Below are 27,052 nucleotides of genomic sequence, written 5' to 3'. Positions count from 1 at the left end.
TTTTTTAATAAAATTAAAAAGCCATGGCAGTCAGCTTCTGTAAAGATTACAGCCATGGGGACCCAATGGGGAACTTCTACTCAGTGCTGTAGTCACTATAAAGTCAAAATCAACTTGTTAGCAGGGGACGAGGCTAAATGTTCCAACTTACTTTCTATCTACACACACGCACACACGTCACAAAGTATTGCTACGAAATCATGTTGCTATTGTTACTAGCTACTCTTAAGTCAGTTCCCACTCATAGAATCCCTCTGTGCAAAAGAATGGAACACTGCCGGGTCCAGTGCCATCCTCAACACCGTTCCATGCCTGAGCACGTTGTACGGCAGCAATGCCAATATATCTCCCTGAGGACCTTCCACCTTTCACTGACCCTCTACCTCACCAAGCGTGACATCTTTCTTCAAATGCCAGTCCTTTCAGGTAATGTGTCAAAGTAAGTGTTTCTGAGGAGCGTTCCAGCTGTACTTCCTCCAAGATAGATGCGTGTGTTCCTTTGTCAGCTCGTGCTCTTGCCAGATCCTTCACCTGCCCCATTATTCAAACCCATCATCTCCCTAGTCCTTGTCGAGCTTTTGTAAGCATATCAGAAGATTGAAAATACCAGGACTTGAGTCAGGGGCACCTTGTTCTCAAAGTGACACCTTGACTCTAACACTTTAAAGAGGTCTGTGCAGCAGATTTTACCAGTGCAATTGGCTGTTTGATTTTGAAATCACATGGCCGCTCTGCAGGACAAAGACGAGGCTGTTTACTGCTATATAAATGTGTCATATCCAAAGCCTCCTGGGGCAATTCTCTCCTTTAATCGGGTCACTGTAAGGTGGGCTCAACTCCACAGCACTGAGTTTGGTTTGAGTCCAGGAATATTGATTGGATCCAAGGACAAGTAAATCCTTGACAACCTCAATCTTTTATCCATGAACTATGATTTTGTTTATTGGTCCAATTGTGAGGGTTGTTGTTGTTGTCCTTACTTGAATTATAATCCATACAGAAGGCTATAGTCTTTGATCTTTACCACTAAGTGTTCAAGTTAATCCACCTTCTCAGATTATTTGCTCAGCATACAGATTGAATAAGTATGGGGAAAGAATACAACCCTGAGCACACAAAACATGAAGTTATCATTTATCAACACACTCTCCAGGTAGATTTTATATACTTCTGAAGGTTGTATTTCCATCTCGCTAGCCATTTACAAAAGAATGCCTCATTCTTTGATTTACAATACATTGAACAGAAGTGTTAGGATTCTCAAGAGATTCAAATCACAGTCCCTCCAAATGGCTTTGGACTTTGGAGAACAACAAGAAGTCGAAAGAGTGGAAAGTCTACAGGTCTGCAGTCTAAGGTTTTCTAATATAGGATGGCCCTTGCTTCTCTCAAAGATTGAGCAAGTACATTGTCTTGTGGGAAAAAAAATCTTTAGTGTAAATTTCATCATCTTTATTTCACTGATGCTGTTTTCAATTTTCTTAAAACGTCTTTACAAGAGCTCCCGTGATCTTCCCATGCTGTTTGAGAAAATCTATTAAGACTACCCTCTTTGCAGTCCTAAAGGCCGTTGCTATAACCTTCAGAGCTGAGCAGTCTGGCTCAACATTCCTGGTTCAGCAGATCGCTTTGGACGCCACCATTTGAACTGGGCCTTGCTCTCGAGATGATATTGGTAAACCCAGGACTAGTACTCAGTTATGATTGCTCCATCAATCATCTTCATACTCACAGAGCCAAAGTCTCGCTGAGGCCAGAATGCTCACTTGAAATGGAAAGGCTGCAATCTGCGGAGCTCCAACCTCAGTAGATATCACTGCGGTGGTCTTCTTCCACGAGTTCCTGGACTTCAGCCTCCATTTTTCATTTGTCAGTGTTGACAATCGTCCCTCTCTTAGCTCATCTCGGAGGTCTTCTCAACCCTGCTGAAAACACTTGATTCATCTGAAATCTGTGGATTTGTACTGGCAACATTTCCATCAGTTTGCTAAGTCTCAGACACCCAAACGCAGTCATTCTTCCCTGTTCTACAGCGTCGTAATGAGTCAGAATTGGCTTCTTGGCAGTGAGACCATATCATATCCCTGACTGGAGGAGGGCATCTTGGAGTCTGAAAGCCTACTTCATTCCTGGTTCCTCTTTCTTGATGTAGTAAGATTCTCCTTTCCCACAAATAAGATAGCTCATTTCGTACCCAGCAAGATGGCAAAATTGACCAAACACTGTATTCAAATGCCAAGATGTCTCAATTACAACTACCCCTGCTAACAAGCACTCACAACTGATGCATATAATTCTATCAGCATTTCCACCACCTTCTCTGACCCAGACCAACAGTCAAAGAGAAGAACACTAAAGATCCATGGTCCCACCCAGCCATTCGATGGAAGTAACAAAGACTGCGGCTATAAATAAATCACTACAGTGAGCTTCATGATGGTCGTTATCATTTTGAACATTGCAGGTGCGTACGAGTAGTAAAAGAGGAGCGCAGAAAGGACGATGGTCGCCGTTCCACCTGTGATGAAAGCACATCTGTGAGCACTAAGAGAAGCATCAGAAAGGAGGAGAAAGTCAGAGGCTTCCTTTAGAAAACACTCATATTTCGGAAGAAGAAGGAGGTATGAGCAGGAGTGGAACAACACTGCAGAATTTGGAAGGTATTATCTGGTTATGCACAGATAATAGAACACCTTTTATAAGCAACCAAATCAAAACTAGTATGTTAGGCTTGAAATTGTATTGCTTTTAAAATGAAATTTATATTGATATTATTTGACAGGCTAAATCACAAGGAAAACCTCGTCAAGTGGAGAAATCCGCCAGAGCTACCACCATTCAGCTGAAGAAAAACTGCTCTTAAAAAGTCACCCACATAATGTGCCACACTGCTGGCATGGCCAATCTCTACAGCCACCCTACTGCCAAAGGGGCAGAAATCCCTGATGGTCTGAGAGCTTTTTCTACACAAAATCCTAAACAAAAATATGGAAGTACTTCAGTATTTAAATTTAGACTACCTTATCACGAGAGGTATATGAGAAAGAACTAGAAAAAGAGTAGGATATGGAAGAAGAAAAGACAAGTTGAGGGTAATAGAAACCTTTTCAGTGCATCTTGTAAATAAGTGAACAGCAAATCCGTTTTTTCCGAAAGACATATTCTCAAACAGCTCAGTAACCTGAAGGCCTGGGAGAAGATGTGCCTCTACTCTCATGCCAGTCTCATCATGGTCATCACCTGGGCATCATGATCACCATCTCCTGCTTCTCCTCCTCCCCCTCTTCTAATCAATGCCATCATCATCATCACCACCGGGACATGGATTATTAGCCATGAGCCAAAGCTATGCCAATACCGCATACGGATTGTTCCACAACTCTGAAAGATCAAGATACTGAGAAGTTATTCTATCCCTATTTTCTCTGAAAACTCTGATTACAGTCTGTGAAATCACTACATGGAAAACGAGTCAACACTTAAGAGGAAAAAATTAACTTTGGTTTGTTCTGATTCAAGGAGTATGCTAAAATGCAATAACACAAGCTATTTAGCATGGTAATTGGACTTTTAGTCAAACAAGGCAAATTATAAAGATCAATATCCTCATCTCTCATCACCACCAGAAACTTTAAATGACTGAAAAGAAAAATCAAGTCTGAAGAGTGGAGGAAACATGAAATATTTGATCCCCTGAAGTAGATTTTCGTTAATGTTCTTCTGAGGACAAGTAAACAATTAAACAAAAATGTTCAAATAAATGAAAATACTATTTTATTGGAACTACTTCTTCAAGAACTTCCTAATTTCTAGTAGAAGATGTATGTTCTAAACAATAAATTTGATTAATTTCTTGTCTTAAATGGTAGAAGCTAAAAGTTTATGTCTTTGAAACTTTGTTCTTAATACCCTCATCCTGTCTTATGTAACAGGCTTAAAACAATTAGATAGCAGCTCTGTGTTTCTGCCTGCTGTGCTAGCTTCACCCCAACAGAAGAGGTTCCTTTGAAGTGGAGCTTTATAATGAGCTGGAAAAGGAAAAACCAGGAGCAGAGAAGACTAAGAATCTTCTAAACAATATTTATCTAGAGGCTAGTTGGGGTTTTTGTTTTTTCTTTTCTGTAGGAAAGCAGAGTTATACAATTCAGTCATCGCCTGAATTAGAAATTATCTCAGAACATTTAAGAATTACAAGATAATCTAACTCTTGCAACCTTTCTCTGCACAAGTTAGTACAACAGAAAGCAAACAAAAATAGTAAGACTGAGAATTTTGAAAATATAGTTCATATAGTTTAAAATGCCGTTAAAAATAAAATGATATTTTAATAATGTCTTTTAACAATTACAGGCCAAAATCATGGTAAAGTCTAGACTTGTCCCTACAAACATATTTACCAAGAGGGGACTCAATTGAATATAGTGGTCCAGGAGCCACACACACACACACACACAACTCAGACCCAAAGATAACCAAAGAAAAATATCTTATCAATGAAAGAAATAACAAAATAAATTTCCATAATTCACAAATCTCACCAATAAAAATAAACAGTGGTATACAGAGCCCAGATGCTTCAGTAACATCTACTACGTGGTTTCTGTGAGTCAGAATTGATTCAACATCGGTAAGTTTCTTTGGATTTTGGTCTCTGATCAAATTGAGAGAAAGGCCAGCCTGAGAAATGTATCTGTGCTAACAACCAGCTTGTAGGAGAGCGGGAGCCCAAAATCTATCTGCAGATTCCCAATTTGGATTAAGCCTCTGGAAGATCCACTCTGGCCAAGGTCATGAGTTCAGATAGCTTTTCTAGTAGACAGAGATTACTGAAAACTTGATTATGGGGATGGGACTACAGTATAACAGGATACTTAGTCAATTGACCTCAGTCTTGACCCAACATGAATTTAAATATTTCTCTCTTGTGCCACAACAGAAATTGTCTCTCTAGCTTATTTTAATATTGCTGGTTGCCTTTTCTTTCTTGCTCTTTGCTTTCTTTTTAAATTTTATTTTATTGGGGCTTTTACAGCTCTTATCACAATCCATACATATACCCATTGTATCAAGCACATCTGTACATATGTTGCCATCATCCTTTTCAAAATATTTTCTTTCTACTTGAGCCCTTGGTATCAGCTCCTCATTCTTCCCTCCCTTCCCCATGAACCCTTACTAATTCTTTTTTTTAATGTCTTATACCAACCACTGTTTCCCTTCACCCACTTTTCTGTTGTCTGTGTCCTTGAGCAGGACCCATAAGTTGATCATTGTGATCGGTTTCCCCTTTCTCCCCCACCCTTTCCCTTACCCTCCTAGTTTTGCTACTTTCCTTATTGGTCCTGAGGTGGTTATCTGTCCCAGGTTCTCTGTCTTATGAGCTCTTATCTGCACCAGTGTACATATTCTGGTCTAGTCAGATTTGTAAGATACAATTAAGGTCATGATAGTTGGGTAGGGGTGTGGTGGGGAGGAAGCCTTAAAGAACAAATGGAAAGTTCTGTGTTTCTTCAGTGCTTTGCTCACCTTGACTGGCTCATCTCTTCCTTGTGGCCCTTCTGATAAGGTATATCCAATTGACTACTGAGGGGCTTTGGGTCTCCACTCTGCCCTCCCCTTCATTCACATCAATATGATTTTGTTTTGTTTGGGGTCTTTGATCCCATCGACACCTTATGATCACACAGGTCAGTGCACTTCTTCCATGTGGGGTTTGTTGCTTCTCAGCTAGATGGCGCTTGTTTATCTTCAAGTCTTTAAGATGCCAGATGCCGTACCTTTTGATATCCAGGGACCATCAGCTTTCTTCACCACATTTGCTTATGCACCCATTTTGTCTTCAGCGATTGTATCAGGGATGGTGAGCATCACAGAGTGCCTGCTTAGTAGAACAAAGTGTTCTTGTGTTGATGGAGTGTTTGAGTGGAGGCCTAATGTCCATCTGCTGCCGTAGTACTTTATAAATAAATATATATGTACATAGATCTATTCTCCTATCATTACATATAAGTGTATTTACATATATATGCCTGCATTTAGACTTCCATAAATGTCCTTTGCCTCCCATTTCTTTCCTCTATTTCCTTTTACTTCCCCTTGTCCCGCTATCATCTTCAGCTTTCATTGGGGTTTCAGTAATTCCTCTCAGCTACATTGCCCTTGATCAAGCCCCTCCCCCCCAAGCAATTTATGCCCTCCTCTCCATCTATTTTCGATCACTTGCTCTTCCCTTGTCCCTGGGTTTGTTGGCACCCCCCTGCCATTTATCCACCTCCCCTTCTCCCATGTCCCCCACAACTGTCGGTCCCAGTGTTCTCCCCTTTGGACTGTTCATCCCACCTATCTTTCTAGATAGACATGCAGATACAATAATACACGCAAAAACAAAGTAAAAAGCTAAACATAACAAGAAAAGAAAAACAAAACCACAACCACTAAAACAAAACAAAAAATTAAAAACAACAGCAAAAAAATCAAAGTCCTCATACACCTTTAGGAATATTTTCCAGTCGTGTCTGCTGGGGTGTCATGCCTGGCCCCAAAGTCCACCTTTGACACTCCTTGGGGACATGGTTGCTTTGCTCCCCCTGCTGCTGTGCTGCACATCCCTGGTGATTTACCAAGATGTGGTGGGGTCGGATCGAGCACATCTCCTGCACCATGACCCCAGTGCTATCCCCCATAGAGCTATGGGTCAGTGGGAGACATCTTGTCTCATGATGGGGCCAGCCCTGTGATCCTCTCTGTGCACCGGCTGCTTTGAGTCAGAATATTGCCCTCAGGGTTTGCTCTTTACCTTTATCTTTTATCTTTACTTTTTTTTCTTTCTGCTTCATTTTGTGTTTTCTTATTTCTGCTTGGTTTCTGAGTACATGAAGCACAGGAGTGGAGGCATAAAGACAATAGCTGATTCAATGGTTTACTGTGGATGTGGTGAGAGGAATTGAGGAGCAAATAATGAATGTGGGAGGTGAGGAGCACTGGAACTGACTGTGATGATGTATATACAACTCTTTTTAAAAGTGACTTAACCATGGAAATGTATGATATGTAAATTTTATATCAATAAAATTATACGGAGGGTGGGGAGGACGGCCAGCCTGAGGTTTACCAAATGCAAAGAAGTTAGCCTGGAGTGTAAGTGGGTAGGAATTCAGCTTGAGTCAACATTCAAAGCGATGAATTAGGCACTGCGAGAGAAGTTGCAATGGCAAGAGAGACTTTGGAAAGGATAAAAAAAGTTGACTAAGTAGCATGCCACAGCAATCCCTCCCAGATTGTGTGTGTTGTAGATGATTTACCACACGCAATGTGCTGGTGCCAGGGAGAAGAGTTTGATGCTGCTGGAGTTAACTTTGAATCCTAAAATGGATTGAATTGTGCCCCCGCCCTCAAAAAAATATGTGTGTGTTTGAGACTTGGTGCCTATGAAATGCAATCTTTGAAGATGTTATCACTTAGGTTAATGGGAAGCCATGCTGCCTAATTCCATTTGAGTGTTGCCCTGTACAAGAGGAGAAGAGCCAGAGATAGAGGAGACTGGACCAGGGGATGGTGGAGCTGCTGCTGCTGCTGCTGCTGCTGCTGCTGCTGCTGCTGCTGCTGCTGCTGCTGCTGCTGCTGTTGCTGCTACTGCTGCTGCTGCTGCTGCTGCAAGCCACGAACTACATGGTTATCAGATGCTAAGAGACATGAAAAGGGGTCTTCCTTGAAAGAAAACGTCGGCCTCCTGACACCCTGAATTTGGATTACTAGCCTCCAGAACTGTTACATAATAAAATTGCATTGCTTAAAGCCACCCACTTTGTGCACTTGGCTGTGGAAGCCCTAGGAAACATACGCGGGCAGCCATTGAAAGCACTTGAAATCCAATCAGAATGAAGTTTTCTGACTTATAAATGCCTTGGGTGGCAGGGTTCTGCTTCCCGTCCCAGACAACTCCAATCAAATATGAAAAAAAGAAATTAAACTAAATTAAGCATACATATGTATTTTCTTGGTCTCTGACTCTCAAAGTTTTAAATAGGGCCCCACATTTCTCAGACAAGAATCATTTCAATTCTTAATAGTGAATAAATATACATCTCCTGTAAAATTAAATGGATGAGGGAAATGCTAAATGAGTCTAAATCTGTCTAAATTTACTTAAACATGGAGAGTGAAATGAAGCATCACAACTAATTTCCACTTGTAAGACAACCTTCTTGAGACAAATAGGCAAAACCTCTTCTTTTTTGTGTACGAAATTGTAAAGGGTAGTATATCTAAACTATAGACAAGGAAAAATTGCTTCCAGATGAAAATTATGTTTCCAAATATTAATCAGTAGTGGCAGTGAGAAGCAGATGGGTTGCTACAGAAAGCAGAGAGATGGCGTAGTCTACCCAAGGAATAGTTACAGAATTGAGAAGGAAAAGGTGAAGGGAGCAATGTAGTAAGTAAAAATAGCATGGCAAGTTTGAAGACTCATCTTGGTGGGCCCTTGTGTTTATCATAAGAATTCCACAGCAATGATTTGGGAGAGAAAAGGGTTCCATAGAAGATGGAGGAGAAACAACAATGAAAATCTAAAGGAAGGTGAGTCGCTGAGCTGAAAGAATTGTGTTTGGATGAAAAAAGGTGTTGCTTGAATGCTAGACAAAATTAATGAGAAATAAAAAAATACAAGCCTCAGTGATTACAAGAAGAAAGAGAAAATAAAACAAACTAAAGACATTCCTGCAGAAAAGCAAACCCCAAAAGAGTCGTATTGATGTCATCACTCCCTGTGAGGTTCTATGGGTCAAAAACAAACTGCTCAGTATCTATAAAGTCACGATCGCTGTTTGTGGTTTGAGGTGGGGGTGCCAGCCCCCCACCACTAATCGCAGGTTCAGTAAGCACACTTGTACGGTTGAGAGATATAAGTATTATTATATTAAAGTCATCGAGAGCACGAGAGATAAAAGAGAGATTGCAATAATGGAGTCGGACACATTTCATCGTAGCATGCTCACCTCAGCCCCGCTAGATGGTCCACGTGGAGAGAGGGGGAAGGGAAGGAGGGCAAGGAAACAAGGGAGCAAGGATGGGAGAGGAGAGAAGGAGCCGAGTGAGTGGGAGCTCTCTATTGCTAACCCAGGCCTATCTCCCTTTTGGGGGCTTGCAAGCCCACTGATTACAGGTAAAGACATACATCACAGGAAGGGGTTGCACTATCAGTTATACAGCAATGGAAGGGGATGGTCTAGGGATATACATGCAATAGGAAGAGGAGGGGTTGGGGGTATACATGTAACAAGATGGGCAGATCCTAGATTTTAGGATGGCAGCTTAACTTTGACCTGTTCTATGGATCTCTCTCTATAGGCACCATTATAAGTAGGTGTGAACTCCACCTATAGGAACCAAGCTAATGGTCGCAAGCCTTAAGGAGAAGTAATCCATTGTCCCGAGCAGCAGGGAGCAGGCCTATCCAGTGGTGGGGGAGACAGCAGTCTGGTAGCTGATTTTCCTCAGGGAGGATGCCTGCAAAGCATCTGACCTCCCCCCACAACTGTTGACTTTGCTTAAAGAACAGCATGTCCTGTGAAACTGTCATTCATGATAGGAGGCTGTCAAGACATTCTTACATTAAAGAACTAAGAAAATATCCCATATATATATATATTTTAATGAGATATTTAGGATGAACTTTAGAATAAGTCAAAATAAAGAGATGGTTGGTAAGCAACATAAACATAATGTTTACGCCCACTTAAAGGCATGGTGAGATCTGCTCCCTTACATAGCCTTTACACAGCCAAGAAGCCCCTTTGGAGAAGTCTAATACAAGACACTTGATGTCATGGAGAGACAGAATAGATTCCATGGGGATGGGCTTGTTTGTTTTTATTTTAACTACCACCACAAATACAGCATCTAAATAAATAGTATTTAACATAAAAAGGAGTTCTGCACATCAGTTGTTAAGGTACTCAGCTACTAACTAAAAGGTGGGTGGGTCAAACCCAATAGTTGTTTCATGAGTTAAAGATGGGGCAGTCTGCTCCCATAGAGATTATAGCCTTGGGAAGCCTAGGAAGCTGTGCCATGACTGTCCCACAGGGTCACTATGAGTCAAAATCAAGTCAACATAAGAGAGGTTTGTTTGGGTTAATATAGAAAAAGAGCATGAAGCAATAAAGAAAAGGGAGGATGGAAGAAAAGAAGAATGGAGAGCAGTAAGAAGGACAGAAAACAGAAAGAAAGAAATGAACATCACTCTCACATGTTAAATGTTGTTTGTTGTTGCCGCTGCTACTGTTAGGTACAGTGTTGGTCTGGGTAGACTAGAGAAAAAAATCCACAGATTCATATATATATATATATATATATGAGAGAGTTTTATGTAAAGGATAAGTGTACATTCAGAAATCATACCAATCCAGTGCTGTTCAAGCCCTTAAGTCCAACACTAGCCCATATGTCTGACACCGATCTACAAAGTCCTCCTCAATCTCAGAAAACACACACAATGAAGCCGACTGCAGGAGGAAAGCTGCATCAGTAAGTGTGTAAGCATCTCAGCGCTGGCAGGGGTCTCCACACGGCTGCTCCAGCACCCAGGGCTGCATCAGGATAGGTCCATGTGGCTTCTCCTCAGGGATGTCTCACAGGAAGTGAGCCTTGCCAGCTAAAGCAGGGAACTGGCAAAGGTAGCTGCACCCACCTCTGACCATCAGAGAGCAAGAGAGCTGAGAGCTAGAAAGGCAAGGCACACCGAGCCATTTATCTCTCCGCCCTTCAGCTAACCCCACATGTGTTTGTCAGCCAGGTTGGCGCAATAAACCTTAATTATTTCAGATGCCATAAGTTCTGCCAACTAATAGTGACACTTGTGCAACAGGAGGAAACACTGCCCAGGCCTGTGCCATCCTCATAATCACCAGATTTGAGTGTACATCCCTCTCCTTGAACATCTTCCTCGTGTATCTAGTGGAATGTCTTTTTCCAGGAGCCAGTCTCTTCTAACATCAGGCCCAAAGTATGTGAAACAAGATCTCCCCATCATGTGAAATAGGAGTAGATTCATTACATACATGATTGCTTTTGAAGTAATTTCTGGTTGTGTGTGTGAGAGGTTTTATGACAATAATAAAAAAGTAGCTATAATATCTAAATCAATCTAAAAATAGTAAGAGCAATGAAACAATACACTAAAATGTGACCAGTATACACAAATGGCCAGTAAAGATAAAAGAAAAAAATTCTTTTCCAACTTTTCACAGATAAAGTCTTTAGACATAAATATTTAGGAAGGGAAGACGGTGGGTTTACCATGCCGCCAGTACTGTAGCATGTGTTACACATTACAGCAGCCCCTGTGGTGTTCTGTAAACTTTCACCTTTCACTGCGCCCCGGTGGTGTAATGGCCAAAGCATTGGTCTGTTAACCACACGGTACGTTACTCAAATCCACAAACTGCTCCCGCAGAGAAAACTCGGGGTTTGCTACCATCAAGATTTACTGTCTCATAGGGTCACTTATGAGAGTGAATGAATGTGAAGGCAGTAAGTGTGGTGGGCCCCTCATACTATGAATAAGGATACAGCCACATGTATGTTTCACCCCATTGTTTCAATCATTCTCAACAAATTTCCCCATGCTCATGATATTAGGTTTCTTGAGTGGGTTACACCTAGGTTCTTAGCTTCACACGCTGAAAGAATCCCTGCCGAATTCACGTTTTGTCATCCAAGAGTTTGTACGAGGGACAGGAAAAGTTCCAGGTGTTACAGTCTCAAAGGATACATGCTATTTCTGGAAAGCGGGCCAAGCCACGCAAAAGCCGCACTGGGGTTCAAAGCTGGGCACAAAATATCCACGTGGAAAAGAGCACCCACATGTGCAGAATTGGGGAATCCCCAGAGGCCAGGAGGCCAAGTGCAGGTGGACCCCAGAGTGAGCCATGAGTGGGCCCTGAGGAGATAGCAGTCTGCGGTACATGCCCTGCATGCTAGAGACCCTCCTTCCAGCATGCCCCTGAGTGAGGGAAGAGCAAATCAGTCTGGCAGCAGGCCAAGAAGGGGTGCCAAGGGAGCATGCAGGGCTGTTTCCTGCCTTTATTCTATTCTGTCCCCTGGCTCGGGGAGGCATGGTTGAAGGTATTGGTTGACCCCATGGGCTGAGTTCAGGCCCTCCCCTGCGATGTAGCTAAGTTAGGTGTGCCCTAGATATTGACTTTATCTGAACCTAGCAGGTTCTAGTCTGTGCATGCTCAGTTTGGCTTTTCCCATAGGTGTCCAAAGGCTGCTTGATTTATTTCCAACCCCTGTATATGGGCCTTGGCGGCATTGGGGGGACAACCCCTCCTGTCCCTAAATCTAGTTAACTAATAGTTGTGGGTCCCGTGCTTTATGCTCATTTTCTCACATACCTCAGTGGTTCAAAAGAAATTGAGTGTTAAGTTTGGGGATGGTTTTCTCGTTCCTGATTCTCTACACTGAAAAATATCATATGAAGAAGCATTGGTGTAAGTCCAAACAAGCTTTGATGACTGAAAAGGAAGTCTGGGGCAGTATGCTTTTGTCCCTGGACATCATTTAGGGCCTCACAGGGAGCCACACTAGAGTCCACGCCCATGCCAGGAGCGTGGGAACTTATGTGGAGCATCCTGTGAAGAACCACAAAAAAATGCCTTGAAAGGAGGATGTGCAGGGACATGTTCCTGCTTTTATCCCTTCCCAGGCTCCACCCCCACTCGGTAGACATGGTCAAGAGTATCCCAGAGTTTTAGTGGCTGTGTATTAGTGTGTGTCTGTGACATGGTATTGCTGGTTTCTAATGCTCATGTCCCCTAGATTTATTCTGAACATTCCCAAGATTTGGGTTCTTTAACCAAACATGCCCAAGCCTTGGGTCTTTCTCACAGGCTTCTAATGTGTGCCTGATTGCTTTAAAAAATATCCTTTATGCGTGGTATGTCTAGTTAATTTTCAGTAAGCGTAGGCATTCAATGGAGATGACTCTTTTTTCCCCAAGCTTCTTGTGTGTCACCACCACTCCAAATCAGCTCCAGGGATGAATCCGCCCCTCAGTTCACTCCCTTGTTCTAGAAACCATTATTCATCATAGATGTTCAAATTCAGAGTAATCTATTATGTCAGAAGCAATGTGCCTACAGAAGTATCATGTCCATACACATTGTGTGTGAGAATGAGGAAATTAAAAAAAAATTCTGACATAGAATGCCCATGTATATACTACAGGTGTCTCATGCCATTCCATAAGTGAATTTTAGCCTCATTCTCCTGTTCTCCCATATTAGAGGTGAATCATATCTCTCTATTCATGTTCTTCATTCTATTCACTTTCTTTCATCTACTGCATGTGTGTATAAAACGAGTTTAGAAATGTCTATATTGGTCATGATTGTATAATAAGCTACGGCCAAGAGATCAAGCCATGAGTTTCATAGTCCCTGGTACTCAGACTATGAACAATTGAAAATATACATTTGTTTCTATGGATTTTATGCTGCATTTTCACACCATGCCTTTTATGATTGCCAACTATTCAATCTCTCCCTTAGGAGGTATTTTCCTAAGAGATGCTTCTGTGCCAAATTTTTAACATATTACTGCAAAAAAATTTAACTTGTTTACACAGAACACCTGGGTGGGTACGGAACTCCGGCTGCTGGCAAACAAGCATAAAAGGCTGTGTCGTTTGCATTAAGACGTGGTACTGATAGCACATTAACTCAACAGTCGCATGTGACATTTTTATCAGATCATCTTAAGTGAAACCATTTGGTTATGCTAGATCTGCAATTGAAGTCAATAACACTTATAGAAATAAAGAGCAGCAATGGGGGACTTGCCCAGCTGACATTGAAACAAGTATGACACGTGTGCTATCTATAGTGGGAAAGAGCCATCTCTGCTGGGAATAGTGGAGCAGAGGCTCTCGCAGGCTTCCTTTGAGTTTTGTCATGCATTGTCTCAAAGCTGCAGAGTCCCTTTCGGTCATGGCATAAGTAGACAGACAGAGACAAGAAAACAGCTAGAGAGAGTGGACCTTCAAAAGTTCTGACTTCCCATTATAGGCATCAACAAACCTTCTCAAACGATGGGCCACTTTGAAAAGACGTATCTTTCCATTGTTCCTAAAGGAATCCTAACTAGTTCAACTCATTTGCTGACCTTTTAAAGTCTGAAGTTCAAAAAAACCAATTTTAGATAGGTGGTATTAAAAAGTTATTGATTATGTTGAACCCAAACAGCATTACTTTATCCATCCAATTGGATGCCCTGTTGTATATGAGAGGAGGAAGGGTCAGGGACGTGGAGAGTTAGCCAGAGACATAACAAAATTTAAGATTTTGGGGGGTTGGAAATCCAAAGTGTAATAGCCCTCTCTCTTGCAGTAAACAATTCCTTTTTGCATTCACACCTTGCAGCACTGGCCCGGCATGGAGTAGGGAACCAGTGGAGAGGTCTGGGATGCTGGCCCCAGCACCAAAAATTAAGTGGATTCCTGCCCATCCCCCGAAAAGAATTTGTTTCAAAGGATGACATTGATTCTGCAGCTTCGGAGATGGGCATATCTGATCAGAGCACACGGGAGCAGATGAAGGGGCAGGAGGAGAGAGTGGAACACAGCCTGGCCCACCAGGCTGTGAGGATGATGTTCCTGAGTAGAGCAGCCAGTCCACAGAGAGAACAACATGGCTGGCCCCACTATGAGACATGATGTCCCTCAGTGACTAAGGGCAATACAGGGGACAGCACCGGAGACACAGTGTGGGAATTGCACCTGACCTGATCCCACCACACCAAGGCAAAGCACTGGGGGAGTGCAGTGGAACAGCAAGGGAATGGAGTGGCAAGGTCCCCAGGGAATGCTGAAAGTAGACTTTGGAGCTAGGGCGTGGTGCCCCAACAGACTGGACTGGAAAATGCTCCTAAGGGTCAGCAAATGATCCTTGAACTAACAACAAGCTTTTCTTTTGTAAAGTGTTTTGTTTTGTTCTTTGTCAGTGGTTTGTTTTTGTTGTTTTGTTGTCTGGTTGTATACTGTTGCTTTGTTTTCTTCTGTCTTGTTTTCATGCATGTTAGTGTCTCCACAGGTCTGTCTGAATAGGACAGGCTGGATGAACTATCTGGAGGAAAAACAACGGGACCGACAGTTCCGGGGGACTTGGGGTGGGGGTGGGGGGTATGGGGGTAAGAAAGTGATGTTAACAAACACAGGGACAAGGGAACAACATAGGACCCAAAATTGTAGTGAGGGGGGAGTGGCAGGCCTGGTGGGGAATGATCAAGGGTAAGGTTGAGGAGAGAAGAGGTATAGCTGTAGCCCAGGTGGGGACAGAGTATGGTAGTGGGGCAAGAGGAAAGTCAAGGGAGATGGAGGAAGGAGCTGAGAGTCAAGGGGCATTTATGGAGGTCTGGACAAAGACATATACATGCAAATATATATATATGAGGATGGGGAAATAGATCTATCTGTCTATATTTATAGGTTTAGTATTAAGGTGGCAGAACGACCTTGGGCCTCTACTCAAACACTCCCTCAATGCATGAATACTTTCTTTTATTAAATTGGCACTCTACGATGCTCACCCTCCCGACACAACTGCTGAAGCCAAAGTGGGTGAACAAGTAAATGTGGTGAAGAAAGCTGATGGTGCCCGGCTATCAAAAGAGATAGTGACTGGGGTCTTAAAGGCTTGAAGATAAACAAGTGGCCATCTAGTTCAGAAGCAACAAAGCCCACATGGAAGAAGCACACCAGCCTGTGTGATCAACTGGTCCCGAAGGGATCAGTTATCAGGCATCAAAGAAAAAAAATCATATCATTGGCTGCACACCTCCATGATACGATCGCTGAAGATAAACGGGTGCATAAGCAAATGTGGTGAAGAAAGCTGATGGTGCCCAGCTATCAAAAGAGATAGTGTCTGGAGTCTTAAAGGCTTGAAGGTGAACAAGCGGCCATCTAGCTCAGAAGCAATAAAGCCCACATGGAAGAAGCACACCAGCCGGTGCGATCACAAGGTGCCAAAGGGACCAGGTATAAGGCATCATGCAAAATATATATATATGTGTATGTATATGTGTGTGTATATATATATATACCATAGTGAATGAAGGGGGAAGTGCAGAGTGGAGACCTGAGGCCCAAATGTCCACCACTGGAGATCCCCTCATACAGGGGTTTAGGAGAGGAGATGGGTCAGTCAGGGTGCGATGTAGTACAGATGAAGAACACAGCTTTCCCCCAGATCCTGGATGCTTCCTCCCCCCAACTACCATGATCCATATTCTACCTTGCAGGACTAGATAGGGCAGAGGTTGTACACTGGTGCATATGGGAGCTGAAGGCACAGGGAATCCAGGGTAGATGATACCTTCAGGACCAGGGGTGTGAGGGGCAATGCTGGGAGATTGGAGGGTGAGTGGGTTGGAAAGGGGGAACTGATTACAAGGATCCACATGTGACCTCCTCCCTGGGAGATGGACGGCAGAGAAGGGGGGAAGGGAGACTCCAGATAGGGCAAGATATGACAAAATAACAATCTATAAATTATCAAGGGCTCATGAGGAAGTGGTGAGTGGGGAGGGAGGGGAAAAAAAGAGGACCTGATGAAGAGGGCTTAAGTGGAACGCAAATGCTTTGAGAGTGATTAGGGCAAAGAATGTATGGATGTGCTTTATACAATTGATGTATGTATATGTGTGGATTGTGATAAGAGTTGTATGAGCCCCTAATAAAATGTAAAAAAAGAAAAAAGAAAGAAAATGATTAGGGCAAAGAATGTACAGATGTGCTTTATACAATTGATGTATGGATTGTGATAAGAGTTGTATGAGCCCCTAATAAAATGTTTTTAAAAATTCCTTTTTACATCCGTAATTTAGATAAAGAATGGCGTATGAGGCTTCTGGGGATGGTGGTCTGATAATCCCTGGAGAAATGTAGGTATACATCACTGTTTTGTGTGATCATTGAAAAACCCACTGTTTCTGTCACATCAGTCACTCACTGTCATTGAGTCGATCCTGCCTCACAGTGACACTATAGGACAGGGTAGAACTGCCCGTGTGAGTTTGCAACACTGTGACTTTTCACTGGAGTAAAAAGCCCAGTCTTCCTACCACAGTTTAACTTGTTTGATTTCACTGTACTTTTTAAAGCAAATTGGAGGTAGCAAACCCCTCTGTTTCCTCCTGTCTCTCACTTGCAGAGTAGACATAGAGTTTCTTGAATCAACTTCATCTCTGAAACAGTTACAAGCCAGCCTGGACCCTTATTCAAGGTAACAGGTGAAGCAATGGGCATTTGTAGACTGGGTGCCCTAGGCAGTGCTTTAATGGTCTTGGAGTTTCCATCTACAGGGCTTTCCCCTGGCCACATTGCCTGAGAATGCCATCAAGACCTTAAAACCTCCGGTGACCCTGAGAAATGTGCATATCCAAGCCTCCTTCCCATGGACATAAGCCCTAGGAAATAAGCTACTTCCTTAGGCGAGAGACGATTCAATAATGAAATTAACTAGGGATAGACAAAGATAAAGTCTCTCTTTCAAATCCAAATTTAAAATTTTAAGCTTAATATCACTAACTTGGGTATTATGGGGAAAGGGTTTTTAATAAGTAACTAATAAACTAAACTAGGGGGGGTTGTAGCATTCTCTTTATTTTAAAAAATATTAATAATCAGAATAAAGGGGCACTTGCCACTGAGTTCCTGTTGTTGGTGATGAAAACATGGCAACCGATCGTGGTGAGGGTTGTACATGATCAGTGTAACTCATGTCACTTAAGTGTACATGCAAAAATGTTGAACTGCCAAGTGCTGTGCCCTATATCTGTTTACAACAATAAGAATATTAAAGTAGATATTTCCTTGAATGCTATGATACTGCCGCTTCAATTTTCTTCCCTCAAGAGAACAATTTTAGGATTTTTTCCCCAGGTTTTCTTCTTTACTCCAGTCTTATGGGGTGATCCATCCATGCTGGACTACTAAATGCAAACAAAGTTGTTTACCAAACTCTCCATTTCTTTATTCATCTGGGAATTGATAGCCTTCCAGCCATGTAGTAATTGATCCATAGATCATTGGGTCTTGCAAAATCCCCAAAATTCCAAAGGAAAGAGCCAAGAAGAGAAATATCTCTCCTGTGCTCTGACTCTAATGATTAGAGAGGACTAGGAAGAGGAAGACCATAACGTGAGAAAAAGAAGACAGTGCAAGTGTTCAGAGAGGTAGAATAAAGGAAACCTGAATTTTAATCCCATTTTGTCCTAAGTGAACTAGAGAACCCCCTGGTGGTGCGGTTCATCCTCTGACTGCTTTGACCAATAGGCTGAAGTGTGAGTTCATCCAGGGGCACCTGGCACAAAGCCCTCGAGTATGGGATTTGTCATGAGTCTGAACTGACGCAAAAGCAATCGGATGCATTTGGTGGGTTTTTGTTTTGTTTTTAAGCAAGCTACAAAATGTTCTTTCTGCTTCAAATTACTCCAGTGTGTTGGCTTTGTTCAAAGAGTCAAATGTAACAAAATGTAAGAGGTTTTTCATGTTATATTTATTCTTACTTCACATGAGTGACTTCTTTTTCAGGGTGCAAAAGAGACTCTGAATTTCAGATACAATTACGAGCACTTATTAAGTTTCAAACTGAAACAGACAAGATAAAGACACATCATGCACAGGAGAAGCCATTAGTGTGAGGTGGTAATGGAGCCCAAGTGTTTGCAGAGATTGGGAGATTGTGAAAGGAGCTGGGAGGGCAAAACCAACTGCCATGAAAGCAAGAGTGGTGGCAGGTCTATGCATCAGAGGTGCAGGCAGGACTACAGAATTGAGGATGAGACCATGATCAGGACACGTACACTCTGCTAGACAGGTGAGTTTCTAAGATTAGTCCAAAGCCCTCCAAGCAAGATAGTAAGGGTATGACTTAAGACCATGTAACCGAGTACTTCAATGTCCACTGAGGGCACACCCAGGCAGGTCTAAGTAGGTGGTTGTCAACCTTCCTAATGCCTCAACCCTTTAAAACAGTTCCTCATGCTGTGGTGACCCCCAACCATAAAATTACTTTCATTGCTAATTCATAACTGTAATTTTGCTACTGTTATTAATCATAATGTAAATATCTGATATGGAAGATGTATTGTCATTGTTACAAATTGTATATAACTAAACCATAGTGATTAATCGCAAAAACAATATGTAATTATATAATGCGAAATATTTATTCCTAATTACAAATAAATGAAATTTTGCCTCAACACATGGTGTAACGTGGGTAACAGTCTTAATATAACACCTGTGAACGCCATTGCTACATTTTGCAACAGTATACATGAAAAGCCATGGGAGAAGAAGGAGCAACACAGTCTCAGACAGAACAGGGTATGACTGCAAACACTTGACCAGAGTTTTGTAAGTGGCATTGTAGAGAAATCAGTTCCCACTGTGTCACTGCTAATAAGTTCAGTGAACTCCTCTTGTGCCGTCTCAGGAACATCTTCAACTTTGATTGTGAATGGGCTTCTGGTAAGTGCAAATGGGGTGTTAAGTAGATTTGGAAAGTATGATGAAATTTTGTCTACAAGCAGGTGCAAGTGTTCTTTCACAGAAATTATCATTGTATTCCTTTTGTCTGGTTCAATGTCATTTTCCTCAAAGAAAGCAGATAATGTAGGCAACATGTAAATTTCTATTATCATCCTATTTTTTTTCATTTGGAGTAATCAGATCTTTTCAGACAAACCAACGCATGTTGCATTTGGTCCTTGCAGTGATCAATCTAACTCATTCAAGATGGCAAAGATGTCAACCAAGTAAGCTATTTTCTGTAGTTCACTTTGATTCTTGAAAAGTGCTTCAAATTGCAGTCTTGCTTTCTGATTAAAAAACATTTTGTGTACATAACAAAGCTCAAAAACACATTTTAAAACTTTTCCTCTAGACAACCATCTCATGTCAGTGTGAAATAGCAGAGCATTATTTGGTGCATCCAACATGTTGCACAGTTGCAAAAACAGTAGACTGTTTAACGTGCTCACCTTTACAAAATTGACAACTTATGACACTTTTCATTACTTCTTGTAACTTTTGTGGCAGCATCTTCATTGCTAATATTTGCCAATGAATCATACAGTGAGTTCTGATGATTTTTGGTAACTCATTCAGTACCAAACATTGAAATCTAGATCGACATCCTAGCATAGCTGGATCTGTGAAAACACCACAAACCTTTTCCCAAGAGATTTTATTTTCTTTCAGAAATGAACAGACTGTGTCAAATACACCATGTGAAGCACTTGTCATTTCAAGAGGATTGCAAAAAGAAACTCATCTTTAAAGTCGCCCTCATTAATAGACCTCACGTAAACCGGTAAACTGTGAACAGGTTGCAATGTCTGCAGATTCATCAAGCTAAGCTGAATGCTATATATAGGAAGTGGAGCAGATTTAATTTCCTGGATTACCTGATCAAGAATAGCAGCGGACATGTCATCTATTCTTCTGCATACTGTGTCATTATATAAGGTAGTTATAACAAATTTATCTCTAATCATAACTTGAACAATGTTCAATGTTGCCACTGGCAACAGTAAATCCTCAGCAATGGAATGAAGTTTCATAGCTCTGGTGATTCTGAGTCCCACCAAATATGAAGCTTCAGCAGCTGCTACGTTTTATTTGCGGAACTTGCCACCAGTGTCAAGTCTGGTTTTCTTGAGTCCATCAGCTTTGCTTCTAAAATAGTTGGTATCCTTGCCAGCACAGCTCGGATGCTTGCTATCAAAATGGCGTTTTAGTTTTTCGGCTTTGGAGATTCGGCTGATAGAATTTCACAACAAATAGCACATTGCGATTTCTCAATTCCGCTGTAATTATTGAGCTAAAACCACAGTGTAAAAATCCTCATATTTCCTTTTCTTAATGTTCTTCTCTACATGATCCATTGTCAAAGGATGGTTTGCTAATGAAAATAATATATAACAATCACTTTAATAATACAAAAGATGATACATGGCATAGTTCAGTCAATACAGTTCATTAAAGTTTCCTATGATGGATCATTCCTTGTTATTTTTTACATACCTGTTTCTATCACAAGGGGGCAGTATTCACATCAACCACAGCTGAATATAAATAGGACATATCAGCCTCCAAATTATGTTCACATGGTACAGATATATATATATATATATATATATATATATATATATTGCAGTAGTTGATGATTCTATCGTACAAGCTTTTACATTTACCCAGTAATTAAAACTCATGAAGTGTCATTTTACCACCAATCCTGTTGCTTTCAACACAGTAGCTGCTGTCTAAACATGTGTATGGCGCCAACCCTGTCACATACATAGGTGTTTGTGATGGCATTGGTGCAATGATGTCATCACACCAGGTACTCCTATGGGGATGGACCTACCTGGAGACGTTTAGAGGAACGGTGTGTCTGTTCCTAGACCATTGGGAATATGTGTTTTCCGATGGTCATAGGTGACCCTGTGAAAGGGTCATTCGACCCACAGGTTGAGAACCACTGGTCTAGGGCCTATGCTGCTTCTCCAAGGACCCATTAGGGCACTGACAGTAATTGATTTTCTAATGCACTCTCCCTGAGGACAAAGCTCTTCTCGCTGTTGGTTAATTTATGTGGATCTTGAGATTCTCCTGTGACCCATAAACTCCAGCCTCACTGCTATTGAGTCAATGCTGAAAAGCCAAGTCTTCCTCCCGTGGAGCTGCTAGAGGTTTCAAGCTGCTGCCCATACATACGGCTCACAGCTCAAAACATAACCACAACACCACCAGGGCTCCTACTGTGAACCAGAGCCTACTGCAAATTCAGTGCTCAGAAACCCAAGCTCTGATGCACCTTCATCACTAGGCCCCACTTCCCTGCGCTTTGCAACATTCATGCCGAGCTGATTTCACTCTCTTACACATTTTCATAATCCTATCTGCCAGATAATTTATGTAAAGATGACTTTTAGGGATGGAAATAATATATACAAGGGAGTCTTTGTTACATAGGCTTTAGTCTATGTAAAAGCAGAAATTACTATCTGATCTCAATGATTTGAGATACTCTCAGTATGGTTCTATGGCATATGATATAAAAAGTCTCTGGACTCTGGAAACTGTCTCAGGATTCTAACCCTGAGAGGAAAATCAACAATAGTTGCTGAGGAACGAACCCTTTTCCTTTAGTTTCCAACTATTGCACTGAAGGTCCCATACCAAAACAGAGTATAACATTCCCCACAAAAGGGTCACAAGAAAAGAATGAGTCAGCCAGAGTCAGCATAACACCAACGGAGCCCACAGCACTGCTCTGGTTCTTTAACGCTCCCCCCACCCCACCCCCACCCCCACCACTATCATGACCTCAGTTCTACCTTATACTCATACAGATAATAGCTCTCGAAACACGGAATTCAGGACAGATAAACCCCTCATGAACAATAATGGGAGCAGCGATACCATGAGGGTAGGGTGATGGTGGGGGGATAAGGGAGGGAAACGGGGAACTGACTACAGTGATCAACATACAACACACACCTCCTCAGGGTGATGAACAACAGAAACATGGGTGAAGGGAGACAGTGATTGGTATAAAGATAAGAAAATAATAATAATTTATAGTTTATCTGTGATGCATGAGGGTGGGAGAAGGAGGGAAAAAAGAGGAGTGGATACCAAGGGCTCAATCAGAAAGAAAATGTTTTGAAAATTATGGCAATATATGTACAAATGTATTTGATACAATTGATGTATGGATTGTTATAAATGCTGTAAGAGCCCTGAATAAAAATGATTTATTAATAAAAATAGTTATGCATTTGGTCAAATGTGTGATAATTTCCTAAAATGGCTAATGTTAAGCATGTACATTATTTTAGGCATTGGCATCAGATGTACTACTTGTGGTCCATAGAAAGATGACTTTTCATAAACACAACCTGCATTCTGCCATCCGCGGTTTTTTAACAAGAGCTTTTACAATGCAGGGTGTGGAGAATTGACAGCTTTTGCGCATGTCAGTGCTTTTTCACAATGTTTGCTCTGTTCAGCAGAATCTCAGCATTGAGATTTAAAATATGTTTTCTAACTCATCCCACTGTGCAAATCAGTACATTAAGCAAGCCTAGCAGAAAAGCATAAGCAGGCAGATAGAAATACTGCCAGAGATTCTCCTATCACGCATGATAGGAAATAAGATTTAAATAGCAGCTTGCCTACTAGTGTATGAACCAGAAGTTGTAGCCCCAAAAAACGGGGAGAGAGAAATCATCAAAGCCAGATCTGCAAAAAGACAAAGTAGGCGTGGAATCAAAAAGAACCCACTTAAAATAATTCAGATTAAATCATAGTATATTAAGCATACCACACTGTGAATTTAGGATAAGCTGCTGCAACAGAAAGAACCCTGTTGTTAATTGCTACCAAACAGGCCCCAGATTACAGAAAGAAAAAGTGCTCAATTCTATGCTCTATTCTATGATGGGCTACAGCTTGGATCAAAGGGTTTCCACTGACTGACTTTTAGGAGGACATCAGCGTGCTTTTCTTCCCAGGCCATCTTTGCTGGAGACTAAAGAAACGTGTTGAGCACCATAGCCGCACTAAAGCTCCCACTGACAGAGGCTGTTGCTGTGAAAGAGGTACATTGGTCAAGAATCAAAGGATATCCAATCCCCCTGCATGGAAGGGAAGAATCCCACCAACATGCCCGACCTCCCCCAAAAAGTCTTCCTGTCTTATTCCTGTGTTAGTCTGTCTATCTATCCTACTTTGTTTTTGAGCTTTCCTCCAATCTTGATATCACTTTCTTCTTCATAAAGGACAGCTTCTTGGATTATTCACTCAGCATCTAGATGGAATAACATAGGTACAGCAGAAGAGTACAACACTGCTGTACAACTTATACATGTTTTTAAACCACGTTTATTCTCTTGCTGTGTTTAATGACAGCTTCTAGAGCAGTGGATCTCAACCTTCCTAATGCCGCAACCCTTTCATCCAGTTCCTCATGTTGTGGTGACCCCCAACCATAACATTATTTTCAATGATATTTCATAACTGTAATCTTACTACTGCTATGAATTGGGCAACACCTATGAAAGGGTCGTTTGATCCCCAAAGGGGTCGCGACCCACAGTTTGAGAACCACTGTTGTAGAGCATTACAGATTCCACATGAACAGAATTAAGTGTTGGAATTTCTATTATTTGCAGTGCTATGCAGATGACACAGCCTTGGTGGCTGAAAACCAAGGGTAACTGAAGTACACGCGGAGGAGGACCAGAGTGTAAATTACAACTCAATGTAAAACATAAACTCAAACTTCTCGCATCTAGACCAACACAAAACATCATAATATGTAGGAAAATAATTGAGGTTGTCAAGGATTTCAACTTGCTTGAATCCATAATCAATGCTCATAAAAGCAGCTGTCAAGAAACCAAATGATATATTGCACTGGGCAAATCTGTAAAAAAAAATTTAATGTTAAAGAAAAAGATGTCACTTTGAGCATTAAGGTATGCCTTATCCATCTGGTATGCATGTGCAAGTTATACAATAAATAAGGAAGACCGGAGAAAAAAATGATACATTTCAAAGGCTGCTGGAAAAAACTATTGAAAGGATCCTGGAATGCCTGAAAATCAGATAAATCTGTCTAGGAAGTACAATCAGAATGTTCTTTAGAAGGCGAAACTTAGTCTGACATACCTCAGGCAGGTTAGTAGAAAAGAGCAGGAAAGAATGTCCTAGAGAAGAGCATCACGCTTGGTCAAATGAAGGGTTGGTGAAAAAGAAGAGGCCCATCTGCATCCAGGAGGATCCAGATGGATCCAGGAGGACCTGGATCGATGCCCCGATGCAGTGGCTACAACCCTGAACTCAAGCATAGCAGTCACTGTGAGGACGGCACAAGCAGTGCTTCCGTGCTTCTCATGGGCCACTTTGAGTCAGAAGCCCCTGAGGGCCCCTGAGAAGAGCAGTGGTACTACAAATAAGGGCACCCGGCTCCCGGGCATCCTCCTCCCCGCAGGGAGCCAGCGCTCGACGCTCTTCCTTCCAGGACTCCGCCATTTTCTGGAGTCGCATGTCACTGTCCATATCACAAAGACTTGGAGGTATGGTGGGAAAAGCAGCAGAGAAATGGGAATCTCTTAGCAATGAGTATGGAAAGAAGAAGAGATTTAAATTTCATTGCAGTAATGATTGTTTAATTCTTCTTAATGCGATTGAACTATGGATTGTGTGACATGCGGATGATGTGCCAATAAAACTGTTTTTTAAAAAAAACATGCTTAAAGATGTTGCTGCCATCAGTGAATGGCTGAAAGCAAGTTTTCTCAATAGTAGACCTGTCTTAGGCTTATTTGGACACCTTAACAAATGCTTCTTGTGCCATAAGGGAAAACAAATTGAGACCAGAGCTAAAAATGAATGTTAAACAAAACTCAAATGGACATCTTCCCAAGGCGTTAAAGCTTTGCAAAATGTTTGCAGGAATAATGTCTCCATACAAAACAAGAATTGATTGCACAAGCATTTAAGGAAGGTCAGAAAAATTCAAAGATGAGCCAAGAGAAGGGAGACTGTTAACGTCACTAAATGAAGAAACTGTGGCTGAAGTCCAGAAAGTGGTGGGGAAAGGCTGTAGACCTGCCACTGATGCCACCCTGTGGATTTATTATGAAGACCTTTCAATCCAATGGAGACCATTATTTGTGAGAGAAAGGCCAACAACATTGGTCCAAGGAATTTTTTTCTCCCATCACAACAATGCACTTGTTCCTATTAGACCTGTCCTGTGAGAATTTCAATGAGAAATATTCATTACCCCATTGACCCTACAACCCTGATCTTGGCCCTTCAGATATATTGTTGTGCCCAATACCCAAAGAACATTGAAGAGAAGCCCAATTTGGGTCCCTCGAGAATAGCCGAACTTCCATGTTGGTGTGGTATATGTCAAAGCACACATAATTCCTCAGGGAAGGGTTGTTGTTGGGTTTACTGTAAGGTGCCATTGAGTCAGTTCCAAGCCATAGCAACCCCCTGTGCACAACAGAATGAAACTCTGCCCGGTCCTGCACCATCCTTAAAATAGTTGCAGCCACTGTGCCAATCTGTCTTATGTGGGGCCTTACCTTCTTTCACTGCCCCTCTATTTTACCAAGCATGACATCCTTCTCCAGAGGCTAGTCTCTCCTGACAACACGTCCAAAGCATTGAGGTGAAGTCTCAACATCCTTGTCTCTAAGGAGTCCTCTGACTGTACTTCTAAGCAGTTCTCTGGCTGTTTGTTCTTTGGTAGTCCATGGTACTCTCAGTCTTCTTCACCAGCACCACAATTCAAACCCATTGATTCCTTTTCGATCTTCCTTATTCAATGTCCAACTTTCATATTCATGCATGAAGGGGAGGTTAGAGAGATGAAAACATTGCTTACAGAGAAATGGTAACATCCATCGAACTAGATAGTGGATGTGTTGAAAAACAATAGCTTCATATTTTTATATTTTTTTAATAAATGTTTCTATGATTTTGTAGTTCAAAAAAGACTGGTTTATGAAAGCAAGATTAAGGCTCAGAGGGAAGGAAACAGCACAGAAGCAGTACACCTGCTCAGTGAAAGGCCCCCAACACAGACGCATCCCACAGCCACTCCTCTCTCATTCCCTTTTGTGGAACTACCAAATGGCCAGAGCCTGCGTGGTGCTGCCAGATAAGTGTTGGACTGCTAACCTGAAGTTCCGAGCTTCAAACCCACTGGCTGCTCTGTGGGACAAAGATGAGGCTGTCTGCTTCTGCAAAGATTTGCAAAAGCCTCAGAAGCCCTATAGAGCATCACTATGAGTCAGTACGGACTTGATGGCAATGGATTGTTCAGTTGGTTATATCAAATAATCACACTGACTAAAAAAGACACTAGAAATATCTTTCCGTGTGCCCATGAAAAAACGGGAGAAGGGACATTGTTGTTCACCAATTTATGAAGATAAATGTTAAAAAGAACATGTG

The 27,052-nt window shown here is 41.8% G+C and overlaps 1 pseudogene; it reads right to left on the bottom strand.

The window, feature by feature from the left end:
• LOC142440552 (1,25-dihydroxyvitamin D(3) 24-hydroxylase, mitochondrial pseudogene) overlaps positions 1 to 25,138 on the bottom strand; it is a 124,399-nt pseudogene extending 99,261 nt beyond the window's left edge.
• Positions 25,139 to 27,052: the final 1,914 nt, after the last annotated feature.

Source organism: Tenrec ecaudatus, chromosome 2, assembly GCF_050624435.1.
Source record: "Tenrec ecaudatus isolate mTenEca1 chromosome 2, mTenEca1.hap1, whole genome shotgun sequence".
In the NCBI taxonomy this organism is placed as follows: Eukaryota; Metazoa; Chordata; class Mammalia; order Afrosoricida; family Tenrecidae; genus Tenrec; species Tenrec ecaudatus.
Note: the sequence above shows the minus strand (reverse complement) of the source record. Positions and strands in the feature narration are given on the sequence as shown.